The sequence below is a fragment of the Ornithodoros turicata genome, chromosome 3, assembly GCF_037126465.1.
Source record: "Ornithodoros turicata isolate Travis chromosome 3, ASM3712646v1, whole genome shotgun sequence".
In the NCBI taxonomy this organism is placed as follows: Eukaryota; Metazoa; Arthropoda; class Arachnida; order Ixodida; family Argasidae; genus Ornithodoros; species Ornithodoros turicata.
This window is the reverse complement of record NC_088203.1, coordinates 33958509-33973080: the sequence shown is the minus strand read 5'-3', so window position 1 is coordinate 33973080 and position 14572 is coordinate 33958509. Positions and strand designations below refer to the sequence as shown.

Sequence of the window (14572 nt, the reverse complement as noted above, 5' to 3'; positions counted from 1 at the left end):
CCTACACTCTTAAAAATGAACTTCACCGCATAGCACTCTCCTAATCAAATATCATCTCGAATGATACCTTTGTCTGCCCTGATTTGTTCTAAACGAGAGGCGTACGCCTTTTTTTTTTTTTTTTTTTTTGCGACACTTAATTATACTGTTCATAATTGTTACAAAAAAGGCGTACGCCTCTCGTTTTCAACAAATCAGGGAGGATAACGATATCACTCGAGATGATGGTTGGCTAGGAGCGTGCTATGCAGTGAAGCTCATTTTTAAGAGTGTAGTGCAAATTGCTTAGCCACGCCGTATTGCGGGAGCGGCGTAAAAAGCAGTACGCCGTGTGCTGAGATGTCGGTGCTATTTAAAGGGACAGCGTAGACCCCAGATGTGATCCCCTAATGGGCCTTATCAGATAACCCCTTGTATCTTTCATAGCCACCATTCAACACAATTCGTTTATATTCGGCTCGGAGAATTTGTAATGCAATCTTCAACTTGCATTTGTTGCCTCCGACTGATAGTCACACTTCCAACAGTCGTGGCGTCAGGAGTGTTCTCTTTCCTGTCTTTGTGGCATCTGCTCGGCTCCTTTCGGCGGCCTGTGTGTTGTGCTTTGTGCGTCGCTGTACCTTGTGCCTGTACTTTCAATACGCATGGCATTACTGCGTTTCACTAACAGTGGTTCGTTGTTGCACATATGGCAGTGTTGTTAAGTGATGAGGCGTAGATGTTGTTTAGTGCATCGTGAGAACAAGAAGGAAAACGCAACTTGCGTGTCGTTTTTCGGGTCTGCACAGACCGAACCCCTAAAGCAGTTGCGGATAGTCCGTATTCACCATAAATCACGTTCTGCATAAAATATCGGTGCAGTACCAATGCCTTTTGAAGAGAAAGTGTTACTAAGTAACTACACTGTTAAAACAGAACTTCACCACATAGGACGCTCCTAGCCAACCATCATTCCGAATGATATCATTCTGTGCATTGATTTGTTGAAAATGAGAGGAGGCGCCTATCTGGGACAGATTTTCTTGTCCCAGATAGGCGCCTCCCCCCCCCCCCCCATTTTGAACAAATCATGACATTGAATGATATCATTTGGTATGATGGTTGGTTAGGAGCGTGCTATGTCGTGCGTGAAGTTCTGTTTTAGCAGTGTACCTCGTTCTCGTGACACATTTGGCCTACGCTGCATAAGCATTTGCAACACTCTTAGAAATGAACTTCACCGCATAGCACGCTCCTAGCCAACCATCATCACGATTGATATCGTTATCTGCCCTGATTTGTTGAAAACGGGATAGAAGGCATACGCCTTTTTTTGTGACACTTATGCGGTTCATAATTGTCCCAAAAAAGGCGTACGCCTCCCATTTTGCAACTGAATTTTTCAGTTTTTGAAACACTCGACCCGTAAGGGGTCAACGGCTTTCTTGTTTATTATTTGTATTGTAGACATACGCCTGCCTGGTGGTTGATGATAACCAAGTCTGTAAGACTAAGTAAGGTGTAAGTAAGTAGGTAAGTTGATAACCAAGAGTGTTTCAAAAACGGTGAAAAATTCAGTTGCAAATTGTGTAATAACTAATGCCTTGAATAGAACATGTATCCATAGAATGAAAGCGGGCTGTGAAGGTCAGATTCAAAGGCTGGTGGAAGCAGGGTACCCTGAGGGAGTGGTCAGAGATATATTGAAGAGGATGATAAGGGGATGTGTTTAAAAAGAAGCCAAGAGTTGTGGAGGAAAAGAGGAATAATTTTGGAGTGATAACGTACACACATAAAGCCTCACATAGGTTGAAAAAAGTTGGAAGTAAATATGACGTGGACGTTGTTTTCAGGAAAAAAAAACAGGGGTTGAGATCTTTAATTACGAGAGTAAATCAGGAGAAGGCCACCGGATGTATTATCAAACACGAAAAAAGGTTTATAGATTGTAGAGTGGGGGCGGTTTATTGCATACCTCTGAAATGTGGGCGCGAGTACATTGGGCAGACCTCACGATATATCAACACATTGAAAGATTGAAAGATCATTCAAAGATATTCTATGAATAGGGGGTATAGTAGGGGTATGGTAGACCATCTGAGGGTTTGTCAGGGTTGTTTTTTTTTTTTTTTTCAAATTTGAATATACAAAATTATTTATAAAGGAAGGAAGTTGGGCGCGTTACTGTACCGTGAAGCTATGGAAATTAAGAAATCTGGTTTAAAATGTGTAAGCTCGCCGTCTGTGCACTTATCAGAACGGGTACAGGGGTTTCTTGGTGATAACTATCGTTCAGCTATTGATAGGAAAGAACAACAGGGCCTTGTTAGAGCATATGATCAGACAGACCAGTTGGAGGAGGATAAACCTTGAGAAGAAGGCGGAGCTGAATCCGAGAAGAATTTAAGCTGGTTTGAATGACAATAAAGTTATTGGTTCGTCAGTCAGTGCATGTGTTTGTGTCTGGCTTTTTAGCTCCCCGGCACTGGGGTTTTAGCGCTTTTAATCATTTGGAATACACTCCGGAGGTCCGGACTGTCGCCTTGAGGAACCCTCAGGTGGGCAAAATTAAATCGCGGACCGATCACTGTGTCGTCATTGATGTTCATAGTCGTCTCGCGACGTAACGAATCATCTAATGTAAAAGAGTGAGGTAGATGGTGAAAGGACGAAGACGTAAATGCAAGAGCATTTTGCAAGCAAGAAAATTGTTTACTGTTCCGATTTGTCCTTTGCAGCATGCATCTTTATTCACGCCTCTGCTGGGAAGGCTGTTCATGGAAAACACACAGATATCGAGGAACGCAGTGACTGTGCAGAAAAAGAGAAATAGTACTTTCGTAAGAACATCATCGAAAACCACGGTGTGAGTACCCAAGCAGCAAAATGCACTGAAAGTCGAGTGCGATGGGGGTGGACGGGTAGATGAAAGGCCTTGAACAGATTCATGAAACTACAGAACATTGATAAGACACATACTGTCCACCCCTAATGCACTCGACTTCCAGTACATTGTGCTGCTTGGGTAGTTTTCGTTTTTATTTACGGATTCGGTACCAGACATGGTGGGGGCTTTGTACGTTCTTCTCTATTTCGCGTGATTTGCAGCGGATATGTAGCGTAAAAGGTACCGTAGGCAGGCAGCTTAGAATCTGGTGTCGAGTTTGTTGTTTGTAAAAATATCCCGCCACAGCGTACACGTGATATGTCGCTTTAAAAATTGCTAACTTCGATTAAATGGGACGGGGAGACTCCTGGTGTCAATCAACCCTAATTTCAGCGACTAACCTTGCCGCCCATGTTTCCAGCATTTTGTAGTGACAGCTGTTAAAGGAACAATGAGGTGAGATTTAACATCGCTCGAAATCCTGCCTCGTCTGTCAAGCTGTCCACCAGGAGTCACCATGCAAAATATTTTTGCTCAGTGCTGCGTTATAGCTGTGCAATCTAATTTACAAAAAAAAAAATATATATATAATAAAAAAAATGAGTCGGAGAAAGCAGCCGTGGGTGGCTGACACGGTACTCCTGTAACGTGGTGAAGGCTCCGTGACTTCGTTGTTTGTTTTTTTTTTCAGCCGCTCACGCCGCGCTTATACATCCTAGAGCTGTGCAGGTGTACGTCACGGTCACGTGATGGGAGTATCATACACTCTTAATATTTTTACACCCTTTAGGGTGTAATAAGGGTGTAATCCCAATGTGCGATAACTCACTCCCTTTAGGGTGTAATATCACACCCTTTTCAACCGGCTACAACCTCAAAAAAGGGTGTAATTTACTACTTCAAAAACACCCTTTAGGGTGTAATCCAAAAGTGCTATAACTCACTCCCTTTAGGGTGTAATTTAACACCCCTGGTAATATTACAGCCTTCAAAAAGGTGTTGTCAAGTAATACATGTGCTACTTGAGAGATAGATGCTATAGTTCTCACAAATGCCAGCAGCCAGAAACTGTGAACCTATGTACATGTACGCAGTCCAATAAATGAGGACTTGAATTACTCATACATAATTCAGTATATCAAAGTGTGCCAAAGCTTAATGTGCCCTCAAGGAGGAGCGAAAGAGCGAGCAAGGAGCAGCGGCTTTTTCGCTTCACAGGTTTTCTTGAATGCTCTGGAAAAAAAGTCATATTGAGCTGGACATGTACTGCTGGCGACATACTGTCTGTCATTTGGGTTTCATGGTTTCGCTGCTTTCTGCGGCATGCTGCAGGTAGTGAGTAACAAACAGGCACCGCAGATTTTTCCCGACCTGCCTGCTGCATACTACTTGCAACGACTCTTCACAGAGGCTGCAGCATGCTGTGAAAGCCCGAAACCCAAACTTCAGACAAGTACGTCTCAAATAGGTACAATGCACATTCTAAACCCATTGACGGATAGGTGCAGCCTGATCAACTGGTACATTTCACAAAAAGTGCACCAGATGACTTCAAGAGGAAGCATGCGAAAGCTGTACGTGCCCTGTGCCCCCTGAAACAACTGGTACGACATCGCTGCCGACGTCAGGAGCCACAGTGTACCGGATGTAATGAAGGAATGCTTGTACCAACCAATACACGAGACACATTATACCTCTCGAGTTCGCTAACAGAAAATGATCTCCAGGCTTCGCGAAAAAAAAAGAAAAAAGAAGAAGAAGAAAATAGGGAAAAAAATCCACCAAGGACATCGAACTTGAACCACCAAATTTTATTGGCGTGCACATACCTTTAAATTTCATCCAGTACATCATCGTTGGCTGAATGGAAAGCATACACGGTTCACTAATCCCAACACACACATATGAAGCACACGTTGCATGGACACAACCCCTCCGAAGCACCAGGCTGGCACTGCAAAGCTCAACCAAGATCATCCTTAGTGACGAACACGACAGTTCCCCAAACGAAATGGCCGACGAATAATTGTCCGAGCATGTGGCACCAGACCCCTCTTCGATGTGAGAAGCAGTTGCAGTTTTGCACGCATATGCGTGACCGTTGAGACAGGACACCTGACAGGATACCTGTAAAGAAACCGAAGGGAACATCACGCTGGTATTGTTCAAACGTTAATGCTAGAATATTACAGCTTTTTGTAACTCACGTCCTTGCAGTCGATACAGTCCCACGTTCACCTGTAATGAAAGAATACAATTAGCCTTTCTTGTAATATAAATCGTCCCTTCACCGATGTAGCCGATCCACCCCTGCCGCCATTTGCAATGTGTCCATCGTCTGCAACAGAACGATTGTTAAACACAAGTAAAACGCAGGCGTCGTACGTTGCATCACAGCCAGGTTGACTTACCTTAAGCAAACATTAAACTTGTAATTAAAAAGCAAGGTTGTCGGCCTTTCAAAGGCGAGGTTGCAGCGCACATAACAGGCACGAACGCAGCGACGAATGCACTGCGGTAGAATACGCGGTGCCACGTCACTCCTCACGGGCGGAGCGCGGAACAACGTAGTACGCTCCAGCGAAGGCACACATATTCAGCCGGCACACGGATTATTCGACAAGCACACGAGTATACGGCTCAGGAGGCACACATATTATTCAGCGGGGCACACATATTTGGCGATAGGGATCGTTGAGCTTGCTATTTGATAGCTGCTACGGCTGCTTCCAGACGGTTACGGCTGTGTACCGGCTGTACTTTCTGAGGGAACTTTTTTAACCGGCACATGTTCGTCACTGGGTTTAGAGTATAGACTCAACATTTCTGCTGAGGTGCCCTATTGTATGCATCTGTAGGTAACATGAAGCATATCATGTGCTTTCAAAAGAAATACAGTTCATGTAAAAGCGCTATGCCCGGTACACCCATTTTACGCCTCTTTTACACCCGAGCTCAGTGGACGTTGTAAATAAGGTGTGACGTTATTACTACACCCATTTAACACCCCTCATCCCAGGATGTTTCTTCGAGCTGGTGTAATTTGGGAGTAAAAATTTGTTTACACCCCAGTTACACCCGGATTACACCCTAAAGGGTGTTTTAAATTTAAGAGTGTACGTCGAGGCACCCTTTCATTCTGCTATGTCTTTTTTTTTTGCGGAACAGAATCCTAGCACTCGCTCTGTAGGTCAACTACGCTCATCGTTGTTTCGTTGGAAGCGATTTTATTCGTAAGAGTCAGTGTTCCTTTAAGGACCCGGTTTGGCGAGGATCCCGTCCTGTACGTCGCATCGTCGAAAACACTCATCACTATGTATAAAGGCTGGATAGCGCGTAGGAGAGGGGTTCGTGGGAGACAGGTGTGGCCTCTTTGGTGATTAGCGCACATTCTTCTTAGGAGACAGTACGTTGATGTATTGCAACCGTGCTTCAGCGGTGTTCCTGTAGTTTTTTATGGCAATTGCCGTCTTTTTCTTCTCCGCTGCCTGTACTCAGAATATGGGGCCGTTAGTGTCATGCACGGGAAGCATATGCATTTACGCATGAAGAAATTCGGTGAATGACAGCCCATAAAATTAATTCCTTTTGCTCAGAAAGGGTTTACACTGTTTGTTATTGGAAGGTAGTTTCGTTTTTTTTTGTTATTCTTTTTTTGTGTGTGGTTTTCATTCGTTGTTCGGTTTTCGTGTGGTGTTCTGTTGTTTTCGTTCGTTGTGTAGTTTTTTTTTTTTTGTGGTGTTCTGTACTTTCCGTTCATTATTGTGTGGTTTCCCTGTGGTGTTCCGTGGTTTTCGCTCTTTATTGCGTGGTTTTTGTTTGGCGTTGTGTGGTCCCCGTTTGGCTTTTCCATAATCGTATTATGTTCTACGAGTGCGTGTGTGTGTTCTACAGTAGGACTTCGATCCTTATTCTGAAGGGCCTCATTATTTCATTCGCCACATCACCAGGCCAGTGGGGTAGAGTATCGCCCCTTGCGATGAAACTTCCCGTTCCTAATCTTAAAATAACGATGTTGTTACCAGTGTGTTTCCGTTGTTTAGCTGCCGGAGTAGTCAGCCCTATGCACGAAGAGCATGAACATGCATGACTTATTACACGTGCTGTAGGAGGGTGCACTTCATTTACGAGGTTGACGTAGCGGTTTATTTACTTCGACCCTACCTCACAAAGAAAAGTGGAACAAATTGGCATATTTAGCTTCGTACTGCTTAAAATGATTCCGAGATGAAATTGGGTAAAACGGCACAGTAACTTCACTGCGAACATGACATGTATAAATTAAAAATTAACATTGAAACACACGGCTTCTACGGCCATGAGTCAGAAGTCATGATTCTGAAGATTTGTACTGAGTTCGTTGGATCAACTACCACATTTAGAACTGCCACACAGCTCCACAGGTACCCCAGCAAATTCTAATGTGCTATTATTGTGTTTACCTGTATAGGAGGTGCTGCGGAAAGTGAAACTTTGTAAGCACAGCATAGGGTCGCACAGTTTGCCCTGTACACTCTAAGTCGTTTAACACATTTAAAGGTGTAAAATAGGTGTATTAACAAAGATCACCAACCCTTTCACACCCTACAACTTTGTTTTGGAAGTTCCTGAGAGTGTAACAATGGTGTACTACACCCTCAGGTGAGATATGGTGATAAGTGTGTCGCCTGGGTGTAGAAAGGGAGTATGTTCATTTTCGTTCACATGAACAAAAGTAAATATATACAACAACAGGGAACGGGAAGTTACATTACAAAAGTGCATGACGTGGATTTACAACACGTCTACCATCTGGTAAGGTACGCAGATTTAGAAGATCTGTTCAGATAGTGCTTAAAATTTTTAAAACACGTTGCTCCTTATTGCAAGACAGAACAAATACGTGATAGTGCTCATCATACTCAACTGTAGTTAATGTTCGTATGAGAAAAATGGTATCCGAGTCAATAACATATATGCCCTGCTATCTCAACGAACACTGGTAAGTCCTCCTCGGAAGATCCTTTGGAAACAACACAGCCAACAGCAAATGTGTTATCATTATCAACTGCACTTTTGACATAGACTGTAGACTCTGCGTGAACATCACGGTCGTGAATGTAACTCTGAATTGCTTCTGGGGCATGTTGAAGTAGAATCTCCTTAGAACCATCAGTAGATGTGGCATTTCTGATGAAGGGCTGCAACCACACATACATTTGATAAAATTGATGTCTTCTTGCTAATGAAAGGGTTATGTTCTTAAAATGTCGAGTTTTTCTAGCAAGATCTTTAAAATGCTGGTGTTTCCCTTCGAAACGCATACACCATACAGCTAGGAGAGGACGAAACATCCTGATGAGTCGCGGATAATGAACAATGTAATGCATTTTACAGGGGTTAGATATTTGGGGTGCAATACTGCAAAGCCTAGATGAAACGAATAAATGCAACGTTCTAAGTAATGAACATGCATATGGGGGAGGTGCCTGCTCATGAGAAGGTCTACAATTTCACGAAAAGCTATATACAGCTGCCATACTTCATTGCCATGTACAACTGCCATGCCATACATGATTGTCTGTCGGCTGTGCATGTTTACACACATATTTAATTACCTTGATGTGCATACATATATGGACCTCAATGTGATGATTCTATGCAATATGCTGGTAATTGTGAATACACAGTTACCAGCATATTGCCATGAACCCAGCAGTTTTATTCGGCGTTACACCCTTTACACCCCAATTGCCATGAGGGTGTTAAAATACACCTTAAAAAGTGTGTGCCATGAACATTTCGATTTACACCCTTTAAGGTGTAAAACGATTTACACTGTACGATCGAACAGGTCTCCTTAATGTGTCTCCCGCAGAGCACCGAAGACTTAGATGGGGCCCTAATTTTTGCGACGCAGGTTCTACACCTGCTTCGTCGACGCGGTGTGGTGACTGCGAGGGAACCTGTATAGCACAAGCGCATTCAGGCATATGTCTGCACAGTTCCCTTAGAAGTCGGCGCAGGACGCACATTCGCCCGGGGCGGTAGTCGTGACGTTGCCCACCTCTGTGAGGCCGGCAACGGCGCGCCCTTTCACCAGCACCACCACCACAAGCCATAGTTAATAGAAGATACATGGTTTTGAGATTGATAAGAGCAACTCTAAGCAACCCTAAGGGCAACTCTAAAAGCAGAACTTCACCGCATAGCACGTTTCAGACCTACCTTTGTACAGTATGGTATCTTTCGCCCCTCGGTTTCCACAAATCACAAATGACAAAGGCATCATTACGTGCAATGGTTTGCCTTCAGCGTGCAATGCGGTGAAGTTCTGTTTCAGAGTGCTCCGCGGCCGAGACAAGGAGGTAGTAATCTTAGTAGTAAGTACTGGACTCTCATAGTGCACAATGCTCAACTGTCCTGAACACGATTTAATTAGCAATTAGAGCTAATTGACACCCCCCACATTAATCAGCACCCCCTCAGGGAGCCACCACACTAATTGGGGAGAGTCTAAGTCGTGTCCAGACCAGCTGAGCGTTGTGCACTGCGAGAGTCCATAAAAAAGAAAAAATAGATAGAGATAGAGTGGAGAGAAGGAGTTTAGTTGAAGATCAACGACGCCATCTTGAAGAAAGCGGCCCGGAACGGCCGCTGACCGTCGCTGGGCGACGGAGCGCAGAGGCAGGTTGCAAAGCATCGCAGCTGTGACCACCAGTTCCGGACATCCTGTGACGTAAGCTGTGACATCATCATGGCATGTCTGGGCAAGTTAGGACAGCTCTGGACATGCAAGGAGAAAAACACTCTTAATACAGAGGCTGGGAAAGCAAGAGTATATATGCAAACCATCAATAGCTAACAAGAAAATAGAATTAGTTACACAACAAATGATCCCACCACAACAGGAGCGCAGAATGATGAGACTGCTCTATCCGACAGCCAGGCAGAGAACTGACTCGTAATGGTTTTTTTCTCCTGTATAAAGCCCCACAGCTGCACCCCCTAGCGGTTACTTTCTCAACTAAAAAATTATTAAGAATCACGCTAGTGCTACTCCTGTTCCCAAGGCAGAAGAAGATAGAAAATGGCAGGGATGCCCGGACAACAGCAACCAGCACTCGACGTGCACTGGCACGAAAATCGCAAACAAAGCGGGAACAAAGTTGGCGAAAGCAGTAGTTACACAACAAATCAGCTCACCACAGCAGGAGCGCAGACCGATGCGACTGCTCTCCGCGACAGCCAGCGAGAAACTGACTGGGACACCACTCTGCGGCCGCTACTCATGCGCACTTTCCTGTGCCCCCTGCTGACCGTTCTCATTGGTCGTGAGGCTAAGAGAGAAGAGCATTCCTGCGCCCCCCCGCTGGCCGTTCTCATTGGTCGTGACGTCATCCTATTGTCTCAGGGCTACCCTGTTTTTTCCACTAATGCTCCTCTAGACAAGGTCAATCTGCAGTGAAGCCACGATATGACGTCATCATGCACCTGCGTGGCTCAAGGACGCTTGTGCTCTAGACAGGGGACCTATTATTTATTGAATCACTATCCCAAGATTATTTCCTTTATTCTTCTATAACGATTGAATAGGAAACTATTGCAGAAGAGCACCATGCATGAAACCTGATCGTAGGAATTCCAAAGTCTTACTAAATGAGACTTGCAAAAGAACAAAATATCCTAACACGTAACTCCATCAACGGCAAATAAGAGGAATAGGCACTCAACAAATCAACACAGAGTATGGGTAACCAGGAACGCAGAACTTAGGGCAGCACTATCGTCAAGACAACAATGTTTCTTGTCAAAAAAGAAAAAAATACAAAGCGCCAACAAAGGAAAGCATGCATGTCGGGGCATGTCAGAACACGTCAGGACAAATTGCACAACTGCTGGGCAACAGAGGAAAACAAACACTTGAACAGAGTGAAAAGACACTCACCATCATTTTTCACGTTCACAGCATTCCCCCATTGTAAATCTGCTCGTCACAAAATCCACCTGCATCGTCGAACACCATTCACCAGTGACGAACCACACATCCGCACCCCATCAGAGGCAGACAGAACCCCACCGAAGCTACGCTCTTCCACTGACAGCCAACGCAATTACCAGGAGCAGAATTTGCGCGTCCAGACCCGTCAGTCTTCAAGAGAGAAGTGAATCCTTGCGCCCCCTGCAGGCCGTTCTCATTGATCGTGACGTCATCCTATTGTCTCAGGGCTACACTGTTTTTTCCACTAATGCTCCTCTAGACAAGGTCAACCTGAAACAATAGTCTCGCGGTATGACGTCATCATGCAGGTGCGTGGCTCAAGGACGCGTACGCTCTAGACAGGGGACCTGTTATTTATTGAATCACTATCCCTAGATTATTTCCTTTATTCTACTATAATGATTGCATAGGGAACTATTGCAGAAAAACACCATAGACACGAGGAGATTGTAGCATTTCATTCCCAAAGTCTTGCTGTACAGGGAAAAAAATGGTTCAGCAAGACATGTCCATCCCAGCCAAGAGCCATGCACCTAACTAATAACGCTTTGTTCCTCCTGAATAAAGTCACACACCTGAGCCCCTCACGGTTACTCTCTGAACTAAATGAATCGCAAAATTATTAAGAATAGCTCTACTCCCATTCAAGGCAGCACTATCATCATCGTCAAGAATATTCCTTGTACAAAAAGAAAAAAAAACTACATGTAGAAGGAAAGCATGTCAGAACAGGCCCAGGCATCTCAGCGCATGTTTGTCAGACAACAAGGGGGAAAAAGCGAAAAGAAACAAAGAAGAAAACCAGTATCAAACTATTTCTAAGCACACGCACTCCTCTTATTCAAAAACAGTGCTCATCATAAATCCGTACAGGGCAATACACACCATTTTTCTATTGCTACAATTTTTTTCCAGTAACGGTCAATGCATTGCTACAGACTGCGTGACGTCATCACATCCTGTCTGAAGCAGAAGACAGCGGCAAAGACTCCTATTATTCATTGAATCGCAAGATTATTTCCTTTGTCCTACTCTTAATGACATTCATTCTCTCATTAAAATTCAACAAAAAAGCACCCTTCATATAACGATTTTCACCCCAAAGGCTCATCATGGTCATTAGAATTACAGTAAACTACCACTGCTCTTTTAAAATAATAAGTGAGACCACTCAACATCACCTCCAGGCTTATGTAATACATGACCCTTTCTATGCTCATACATTCGTTGTCTGAGGCTACACCTGCGACTAAAAAGGCGCGGAAGTCGGGGGGCAAAGTTCCATTCGCGCATTGCGAGCAAAAAGGAGGGAAAGCCTGGGAGCAAATTTCCATTCGCGCACGCCAAAGCACAAGACAGAACGCCTTTACGGGAACATGATGGCATTCTTACCATATTAATGATTTTCTACCTTGCATTGCCGTTTAGAAAAACTACTGCAAAACTATAATTTTAGGAGCTCATTAAAATTCTACTTTCTATGGAAACTATAATTGCCCTATTACTTGGATCGCTATTAATGAAGCGCTCCAATTTTTTCTCTCTTCCCATTTCAGCCTTGCCATGCAGTGAAGCAGACTCACATCCAAAATAATTAATTTACACTGAGGGTGCCGTGCTTCAGGAATTCCTATCCTGCGCTCAGATGCAAGCATTTCTTCACGGATACCTTTAACAGCTGACTTCCTCAACATACCGAGCTCCTAACAACATCTAACAAACAATCAGAGAAACCCTATTCTCAGCTGTACCATGCGACTTTCTTCGGCGTAAAATCGGTGATTTGAGGAAGAGAGCAGCGAAAAATTGCGCGCACTTGTGCTTGACTTAAAAAACCTGAAACATATGCTAATAAACTAAGGAAAAGACACTCATGTCTGGTATCTGATAGTGCCACATACACAGATGCATTGCCCTTGCGTAAAGAAAGCACAGGACAGGGATACACAAATTTCCTTAGGTGAGCAGGGAAAAGGCTTAAGACCTCAGGTCACCACACATCGTCACGCGGCTAGCACAACATGACACCAACAAGATACTAGCAGCAGGAAGAACTGCAGCACTGCTAAACAAGTCCACACATGCCATGATGACGTTACAAATCAAAGGAAAAAAAAAACAGGAAGGAAAAACAAAAGGGAAAAAAGCACACGCATGCACGCACAGAGGACAACGCATTAAACACACGGAGCGCTCAGGAATATTCGTAGCTTTACCGCACATCGCTACGAAGCTCAACGTCTAACACAAGACGACAACAACAAGATATTAGCGAAGGGTAAAAATCGCAACACTACTGAACAAGTCCAGACATGCGACATCGCATACAAAACACTGCTCATCGGGGAAAAGGCCTAAGCCCGCGGCGGATCATCATAGAGCATACACAACTTCATTTTTCTATTTCGCGTAAACTAAACGCGGTCTGCTTGGAAAACGACGTACAAATTTTCTTAAGGAGCAGAGAAATATATAAATTTCTACTCCGTGCTCAGATACCAGCATTTCTGCTCAAAAACCTGCAAAATTAAGCACTGCTTACTTCGTCAAGATATCGAACACCCAACCAAATCAAACAAACAACCCCACTTCTTCTGGTAGAACACTATTCAGCTTTTACGCAGGAGGCTTTCTTCTACATAAAAGTAGAGAAAATAAGAAAAGAGCAGCGAAACATTACACGCACTTTTGCTCGCATAGCTATAGGAGAAAAAATAAATAAAATAACGACGCACACGCTAATAAACTGTGACAAAGACACCATTTCTGCTATCAGATAATTATTGCATAATGCTAAACACTCATTTGCATTGTCCCTGCGTGAAGAAAGCACGGGACAGGGATACACAATTTACCTTAAGCGAGCAGGGAAAGTCACTCCTGCTCGGACAGCTTAATACCATAAAGTCTGAATTTTTGCAAAGAAAATAAAGCTTGAACAGCGCTGCGAAGGTGACAGACACATACTAACAAACAAACAAACACTTCTATTCATTTCTATTGATAAAGGCGTAAACCACACTGCAAGAACAAAGCACACTGCTTCAGGAAAGCGTATCAAATGCAACGCAACAAGACCGGCTCTCATAAAATAGCCTGCCCAAAACAAAGACGTCACCAGGTTCGCGAGGCAATTCCATTAAAAACGCTCTCGGTCTATCCTACAGATAGGAATGCAAGCGCTGCTACCCTTATTTTTTAAACCACTATTCCACGCAATAGTACATAAATGTATCACTCGTGTCACATGAAAAGGCACACACAAAGAAGTTACTTGTCAAGTGGGATCCCTGGTTCAGAAAAGCGCGCGCACACACAGAGACACACTCACATTTTCACACTCACAATCACAAAGTCTATTCCCACAACCACATAAATCCACATTATTCCTCAGGTCAATAATTATCCTACCATCGTCAAAAGATGTCTCACTCTTGTATGCGATCGCAAAGCGATAGGTCCTCGTTCCGGATGTAATAGGATATCGCCCCTCGACCGACGCGAACCAAAAAAGAAAGAAAGGAATGCACGTTCGCTATACCTCCACGAAGAAAACGGTGCCGTGCTTCTACGCAGCGATCATCATACAGGAGTGAATTGTCTTCTTCGTTTTCCTTTTATTTTCTTGTACCCATATATTTTTCAAGAGTACTATAGAGACCCAACAGAGCAGTGCGCTCCCAGCAACACACCTTGGGCTGACCTTACACACCCGAAGCCTTTTC

At 44.0% G+C, this 14572-nt stretch overlaps 1 long non-coding RNA gene across 1 annotated transcript in view; it reads left to right on the top strand.

Moving 5' to 3' along the window:
• Positions 1-14572, top strand: part of LOC135390184 (uncharacterized) — a 55931-nt gene that overhangs the window by 14274 nt on the left and 27085 nt on the right. The window contains exon 2 of the long non-coding RNA XR_010421755.1: positions 2718-2845. This is a non-coding gene — a long non-coding RNA (uncharacterized LOC135390184). The remainder of the gene's footprint in view (positions 1-2717; positions 2846-14572) is intronic.